The sequence below is a fragment of the Pituophis catenifer genome, unplaced genomic scaffold, assembly GCF_029215685.1.
Source record: "Pituophis catenifer annectens isolate HBS135680 unplaced genomic scaffold, rPitCat1.0.hap2 SCAF_6, whole genome shotgun sequence".
Classification (NCBI taxonomy): Eukaryota; Metazoa; Chordata; class Lepidosauria; order Squamata; family Colubridae; genus Pituophis; species Pituophis catenifer.
In genome coordinates, this window is record NW_027256886.1 from 26,712,019 (window position 1) to 26,720,641 (window position 8,623).

Here is an 8,623-nt window from a genome sequence, read left to right on the forward strand (position 1 = left end):
CTTTAGTTCATTGTTGAGTGCAATTATAGCTCTGGGATAAAAACTATTCATTATAATATATTATATTATAATATATTAATTATAATATATTATAACTATATGATCTGCACAATCATAAGGAAGGCATGTGTGAAGATAGTTAGATGTTTCTTTTTCTTCTGCCATAAACTATTGCAACATGCATGCTTACTGAGCATTGATTCATCACTGCTTCCTTAAATTTGTCCTCTAGGGCATAGGTCCTGCTTGTCTATCTCTAAACACAGTCCTGAATGATTGTCCCTTTAGTGCAGGAACCTGGTTTGTTCTCTAAGGTTTTTAATCTAATTTCCCTTACCATTTGCTGTATTGCTTGGAGATTATAGGAATATAAAATCCAAAACATCTAGAAAACTTTGGAAAGCCTGTCCTTGCCATAGAACGATATATTCTTTGCATTGCACAGGGACACAATAAGTTCTTAGCAGATCTTTTTTGTCTACATATCATTGAGAAATGACTGTGCATTGCATTTAAAGTTGGGGTAAGCTTAGAGGAGTAATCATTCTGAGGATTAAACTGCAAACCTGATTCAATAAATATTTGATAGAGTAAAAGCCAATGGTCAGCTGATTCTTTTAGAAATTCCAGAACTCAGAAAAAGCCATTTTCAGACCATAATCCTTATTATTATTATTATTATTATTATTATTATTATTATTATTATTATTATTATTATTTATTCAATTTATATACCGCCCTTCTCCTAGTGGACTCAGGGCGGTGCACAGCCAAAACTAAAATACATAACAATACAAAATTTAAAATTAATTAAAAGAATTATATACTTTGGCCCGAATTAAAACAATGCGAATTAAAACCCATTAACAAATTAAAACTAAACAATTAATAACCATTAAAAACTAAAAAAGGGGGCGGGGCTCACGCCAGCCCTGCTTGCTGGAAAAGAAGAGTTTTCAGGGCATGCGAAAGACCCGGAGATCCGATATCCTTCTTATCTCCGGGGGCAAATCGTTCCAGAGGGCGGGAGCTGCCACAGAGAAGGCCCTCCCCCTGGAGGTCGCCAGCCGACATTGCCTGGCTGACCGCACCCTGAGGAGTCCCTCTCTGTGGGAGCGTACTGGTCGGTGGGAGGCTATCGGCGGCAGAAGGTGGTCCCGCAAATACCCAGGTCCTATGCCATGGAGCGCTTTAAAGGTGGTAACCAACACCTTGAAGCGCACCCAGAAGACCACTGGAAGCCAATGCAGCTCATGCAGGAGAGGTGTCACATGGGAGCGACCCCTCGCTCCCATAATCCCCCGCGCGGCCGCATTCTGCACCAGTTGGAGCCTCCGGGTACTCATCAAGGGGAGCCACATGTAGAGAGCATTGCAGTAGTCCAGGCGGGAAGTGACGAGTGCCTGAGTGACTGTGCGTAAGGAATCCCGATCCAGAAAGGGACGCAACTGGCGAATCAGGCGGACCTGATAAAAAGCCCCCCTGGCCACGGCCGTCATATGCTTTTCTAAAGACAGCCGTGCATCCAGGAGGACTCCCAAGTTGCGAGCCCTATCCGTGGGGGCCAATAACTCGCCCCCAATAGCCAGCGATGGCACCAGCTGGCTATATCGGGATGCCAGAAGCCACAGCCACTTGGTCTTGGAAGGGTTGAGTCGGAGCCTGTTACTCCCCATCCAGATCCGCACGGCCTCCAGGCACTGGGACATCACTTCAAGGGCATCGTTGGGATGGCCTGGGGTGGAGATGTATTGCTGCATATCATCAGCGTACTGATGGAACTCCACCCCAAAGCCACAGATGATCTCACCCAGCGGCTTCACATAAATGTTGAACAGAAGGGGCGAGAGGACCCTTCTGTAATGACATTACAGAAGATGAAAACAAAGCAAAAAGTTTTCCTTCACTAAAATTCATTACGATTAGTATGTAGGATTTAAACATTTGCTCTTGTTTTGCCCTGCCATTTGAAATCTATGGTTAAATTATCACTGTGACCTAGTTCTTCATTTCAGTTAATTGCCAACATAAATAGTGAATTAGCTATAGCTACTAAGAAAATTTGCAATAAACTGTTAATTGTTATTTTAAAGATTTTCTTCTTTATGTTTTGCAAGAAATCCTGATTTCAGCTCCAAAGAAAGACTTTTATTCCTTCCATGATAAACTATCAAGAACATGCTGTACAAGCAGTGAGTGACTTCTGTGAATTAATTGCAGCTAGCAAAAATCAAAATAATGGGGCAGCATTTACAATTACTACTAGACTATCTGCAATACCTCTGCAAACAGACTAACATCAGTGAAGTTACTATACATACCAGATGGAGGAAGAGAATCAGAGAAGGCAAAATACAGGCACATCGCAAAACAGTGTTCATGCTAATAATACTTTTTTGCCCTACTTTTTTATCCTTTTAGATGAATATGACAAGTTATTTGCCAGAAAAAAGAAAAAATAGCATTGTGGTAGGAAACTTTTTAAGAAAGCAATAGATTCAAATTCCAGTATAGTTATCAGACTGCGCATAACTTGAACTTCTAGATTGAAATGATTCTTGACTCCATTTGTGAGAAAGGTATAGTTTTATTAGAGATCAAATGCATTGCAGCATTGCATAGCCAGAACTAAGAATCAAAATCCCTAAGTTCTCGTTTGTACCCCCCCCCCCCACACACACACACTTTGCTGTCTCTCATTGCCCACCCCATCAAGTTCATGCAAGATGTTTTGAAAACGGTCAATCCAAGTGCAGGTTGGTATGCAGTTCCCTCTTTCTTCCAGCTGGATGACCTTGAGGCAGCATATCAAGATAGTACAGCCTCTACTTTCTATTTCCCAACCATTTCATTCCCCCTCTCCACAATCCATGGCAGTCTGACACCACCTAGCAGCAAAGCACATAAGATGACAGCTTCATGCATTTTCTTTATATTTAGCTCTTTTAATAACAATATGTCTCAACATTACAAAACTTATAAGCGTTCTTGCTTAGAGATGAGTAAACTCTTGAGATCCTAGTATATGACTGAGGGAAGTGCCTGTAAAAGTTTTTGCAGATAGCAGAAGGACTAGCCATTGGGACCTCTTCAAATCCTTCTGATTCAAGAAGTATATTGCTTGCTAGGCAACATGGAGAAAGTGGAAATTAGAATAATTCCTAGGCATATCACAGCAACTCTAATGGCTCTGTAGAGCACACACTCCTACTTTGCAATTCATTTTATGTGGTATGGTGGGATTTGATCAATCTGCCTCCCAAATATAAGGTTGCAGCCTATTCATATTGTATCCCCCTTAGCTTTAGTTGTTTTTTAATTCTTATTTTGGCAGTAAGAAAAAAGAGCCTGGTTTGATAACATAGCTTTTAAATTAAGTTTGTACACAATAACAAATGTAATCTGCAGCAGGTCCCAAAGGTGCTTTCTCAAGAAGCAACTGGACTTTCTTGTTTTTCTTGGAAGATGTTTTGCTTCTCATCCAAGAAGCTTCTGGATGGGGAATAGGTGGGGAATGGAACAATTTATATTTCTTGCAGACAGGTAGTCATTTGCATTCTTTTAGGCAGTCGTTGAGGCCGCTTGAAGGTTTGCCTGTGCTACCTGAGTAGTGCAAATGGGTATGGAGACCTCTGTGGAACCGCTGAAAGGACCTTGCATTGGAGCTGCACCCTCTGCAGGACGTGACTAGGTAGAACACTTAAAGATTCCATTTTTGAAAGCCAATAATCAAAGCAAATTCTCTGAACTCACAAAGAACAGTGAAATAAAAATATAAAACCTAGTTTTGTAGTTGTAAAGGACATTACTTAATTTTTTAAAAGCACAAAAATGAAAAATTCAAATAACCCAATTATTTAAGTCAAGAGTATCAGCTAGTTTCCTATGGGATTCATATTTTTTTACAGTCCTTGGATCTCTCTAAATTTCAGTGCTGAAATTTAACTTCATGCAGAGATTGCAGAACAGAGAACAAAATAAACAGAGGCATTTATCATGCAATAGACTTATGCTATCTGTATATTAATTTAATAACATTGCCTCTAGAATAATAAAAAAGTCACCCAAATTTCAGAGTTTCGTTCCCCCCCCCAGTGAAGTCATCATATCATTACCCGACTACAGGTGTTATTTTAAAAAACCCTCTCATAAAAAATTGCCCATCCCTGCTTTAAGAGTATTTTATGAGACATATTTCTCACATCCAAATAAATAAAGTCAAATGGAAGAGATTTCCCAGAATAGTTTAGGTGGAATTGAATTTGATATTTGGTACTGGTTTAAAGTTCATATTTCTGAAGTTTTACTTTTTGAAAATTATATACTTGTATGCTCTGCTGCTATTATTAGCCAAGAATTTCTGGCTGCAATCCTGTAATTTATAAACTGAAGGATTGTGTGAAAGTGATTGTGAAGAATTGTGTGAAAATGCTGTTTCTCCAGTAGAAAGACATTCTGGTGAAAGGATAGCAATTATCTCCAAGGAAAAGTCTTCAGGAAGCTCAGTGCTTCAGGTCACTTGGTCATTAGTTCCAGCTTCTAAAATCAAATCATAGATGGCTTTGATAGAAAAAACTTGTGGAAGTTAATTGCATAGTTTCATAAGAAACTATGCAATAAAAAAGATAATTTGCATTCAGAAATAAAATGTATGTGATTCTCTTGTGGAAAATCATGTGTTGAATATTAACCCTACATTGTTTCCAAAATAGCTATATCTATATGATATTCTTCGGCAATCATAAGGATGCAGAGAATACATGAAAAACCCAAATTTGGGTGGGAATCCAGGTAGTTCTCAACTTACAACCATTCATTCAACACACATTTGAAGTTCTAAGCATATAATAAAGAGGGATCTATAAGCACTTTAGAAACAATGCAATGATTATTAAAAATCAACATGGATTTCTCAGTAAATCTTGTCAGTAAGTCCTGACAAGCTAATCTTATTTCAATTTTTGATAACTTTCTGTATAGATTGTGGTAATATACCACATATATCTTGACTACAGCTAACATTTCATGAAGTATCCCATGTTGTAATACTAGCAGGCACCTAATTTGAGCAACAGAGATATAGACGGTGGTAGATGTTCATTAGTAACAGTGACAAAAGCATAATTTCACTGGGCAGGAGAAGGCAATGATAAACCAAAGCTGTATTTTATCAAGAAAATCATGTGATTAGATTATATAAAGATGATTGATGATATAGTGCTTGAGGTTGGGCTTTCAGGAAGAGTTGAGAATCTTTTGGAGTGCTAACTGATGTTTATAAACACTTCAGGACATCTAGTTGCTGATATGGCCACATTGGGAAACAAATTCCTTTGCAGGCAGAATTACAACTAGAATAAAACATCCAGTGAGAACTGGATAAATGGTTGAAATTGCCTAGAAGAAAAGAACATTCAAGATTTAGTCTACACTCAGACACAAAAGTCCCCCGACCTTTTAGAAACCACTAGAGATAGTTGACATTTTAAGAGTACATAATGGGAAGGCCAAAAGCTAAAGGTCCACAGTGGAAAGGATGTTCCCTCATACTCACTTTAATCCTCCAGAATAGATAATATTAATACGACACTTATCTTTACTTTTTTGTAAGAGAGAGGTGGATAAATTAGCAAAGTAAGCATGAGGATATGGTCACCTACAAGGTTTATTTTTAAATACTTGGTGGTGGTGGTAGGGTGTGTGTGTGTATGTGGGTGTGGGTGTGTTGTACATATATCTTCCAAACACTTTTGATTTCTGGATTACAGGCCAATTTATTTCTCAGCAACACTTTCAGAAATGGTTTGCCACTGCTTTCTGTCCAGGGCTGAAAGAATCTGGGTAGGCCAAAATCACCAAGTTGACTTTGTTGGCTGAACTAGAACTCAGTGTCTCCCAGTTTTGTTTTTTTTTTACCCTTATGCCTTTAACCCCTACATCAAAATGACTCTCAAGACTATTAGGTCTATATATAATCCAGTATATATGTTCTTGGAAATTCAGATAGTCACACTTTCTTTTGCTGCATAACTGCTTCCTTCTATTACAATTACAATTAAAGTAGCATTTGGACATACTGAAAACAGAGTGGGGTAATTGGCCTAGGAAGTACCAAAAGAGTTGTGCCTAAAGCAGCTAAAATGTTATATATGGATGAATCTACGAACATACATGAAAAATACATTATGCTCTCCCTAACTGTCCATTTAGCCAAGTATTGACAACTCTTTCTTCTCATCACGGTCTTTTAATTGTAGATATCAAATGTTAAATCTGGTACATGTACCAAGCTATGATCATTTCCTTTTGCAGTTTAGTTAGGCTGTGATTGACTGAATTCCTATGTAAGCCTCTATTGAAGCTATTTGATCCCAGGCATAAATGGATCTTAATGTAGAACACTGGCAGGTAATATGATCTGGAATCCTTTGGAAGCAGTTGTCTTATAGAATAGACTGTCAACATAATAGGTCTTGAACCAAGTTTAGTTAAGAAAACAGGAATATGGCAGAAATGAGAGACGTATGTATTAGTGCTCTCTCTATATCCTCCTTCACAATGGAGCTTTTTGTGAGTGCCAAAGGTTTTTAGAAATCTAGCTCAGCCAGGGAAGCTATTGTCGAGGACATAATCTTCTTCTATCCTCTATCTTGTAAGCAGTAAACATGTTCTGAAAACATAAAAAGGTAACATTACTTTTGTAACTATTTTGAAGAAAAGTATGTTATTGAAAATGTCTGGTATGACTTCACAAGCATAATTGTCTTTCTTTTTGCTATGGTTCCCTTTCCCTATCACACAACTTTTTTTTTCTTTTCTCCATTTTGATCATAATGTTTGGTCTTTCCTTCAGCAAAAGAGCCTTTTTATGTTGCAGAGATTTGTTACTTCAATTTGTTACATTTGGTTTTGTAGACTAGCAGCTTCTTTTACTGCACACAGAGACCCTCCAAAACCATGCAGGCCAAAGCAATTTACTTCTCTCTTACTGATTATTTGTCAAATGCAAGCCTGCCATTGGAATAAGGTAAGAATAAAGAGATAAATCATTTTTGGAGAAAAAAAATAAACATATTGACAGCCCCACAATTCCTATACTGGTCTTTATTTTTACATTATCTTGGCTGAAAAAGGGAAAAAGAACCTACAGAATGCTTGAAACAATCAAATGAGCATCAGCTGCCCATGATAACAATCATTCTGACACCTCAAATTGTAAATCACTCCATTAGGAAAACATGTTTCAGCTGCAAATCCCATAATAAGAACCTTCTCTGTCTGTGCTGAATGATTCTGATAGCTGAGAGGCTTAAGGAACAAAGCTTACCGAGGAACCAATATTCCCTGACTTATATTAAGTGTAATACAAAAAGGTCAGTTTTTGAACTTGATCCTTAGCTGCAGCTTGCACAAATTCATATATAACCTCTCTTTTGATAGGCCATTTTTTTTGGTTTATAGTGAATAGTTTACATATGTTTCATTACACTTGGCAAAAGCAAATGGATCCTCTGTTCTTCACTGTTGTAAACTAAATCTGGAAAAATTTCTTTGGAAAGGCAGCGTACAAACTGTTAAAAATATATGTTTCCAGTTGATCCTATATTTCCAAGCTGATCTTTTAAAGACTTAATTGAACATTTAAAATATGGGAAGGATCTGGTTCTTGAGTTTAATCCAAACATGTCTTTTTTAGCCTGGTTTTAGTTTTTAATTTAAAAGACATCCTCTTTTGAAATAAAAATCTTTTCCTCTTGTACGCACTTTAAATTCTCAGACCAAATCTTATACTAACTCTAGCCTCATCCTTCTTTTCTATATAATTCTCTCACCAAACATCCTTTCTCAAGGGAGATGAATCTAATGTTAGGTTGGAGCATTCCAACTTTAGTAGACCCTTGAGTTTTCCAAAATGGGGAGTTGTTCATGTTTCTTTGTTCCATTCCATGTTTTTATTTATTATTAAACTTAGTTTCCTTTTCCAAAGCATTGAATGCAGGAAGAAATTTAAACCATCTGTCAAACTGTTTTAAACTTATGCCTTAAAATAGAGAATTAGATGGAGGTTTCAGCTGCTCCACTCCACCCCTTCTGGGGCTTCAGATGTTAGGCTTCCTATCCTGATGTCAAAAACAGTCTGATCTGGAACATAATTCTAATTTCTGGCAGCTGATACACGTGATAGTGAGACCTTTCTTGTTTTTGTCTGTAGTACTTGGTCTTCATTGGGACTCGTCTTCAGAATTCTTTTTTTTATTAATCGAAGAAGGAAGGAATAAAAGAAGAGAGGAAAAAATAAAGCAAAATGACAAACAGCCAGCTAGCCGGTCAGATAAGGCAGATGTAGACCCCACTTCTTCAGGAAGGACAGGGTCTGCCTGTCACATGCACAGAGTGTGTCTAATGACTGCCTTTTATTTGGGGGATAAAAATGTTGCTTCTCCTTTTTAAAATCTGTCCAAGTTGTTGGAGCAAAGCTAAGAAAAGAAAAGACTAATGTACCTTAATTACCTGGAGTGTCAGATTAAAGGTTGGGATTTTCAAGGTGTTTTGGGGGGAGTCCAGATAAAAAGAAGTGGGGGAAGGGAAACAGATTTTCAAGGAGAAAAAAATCTATTACACA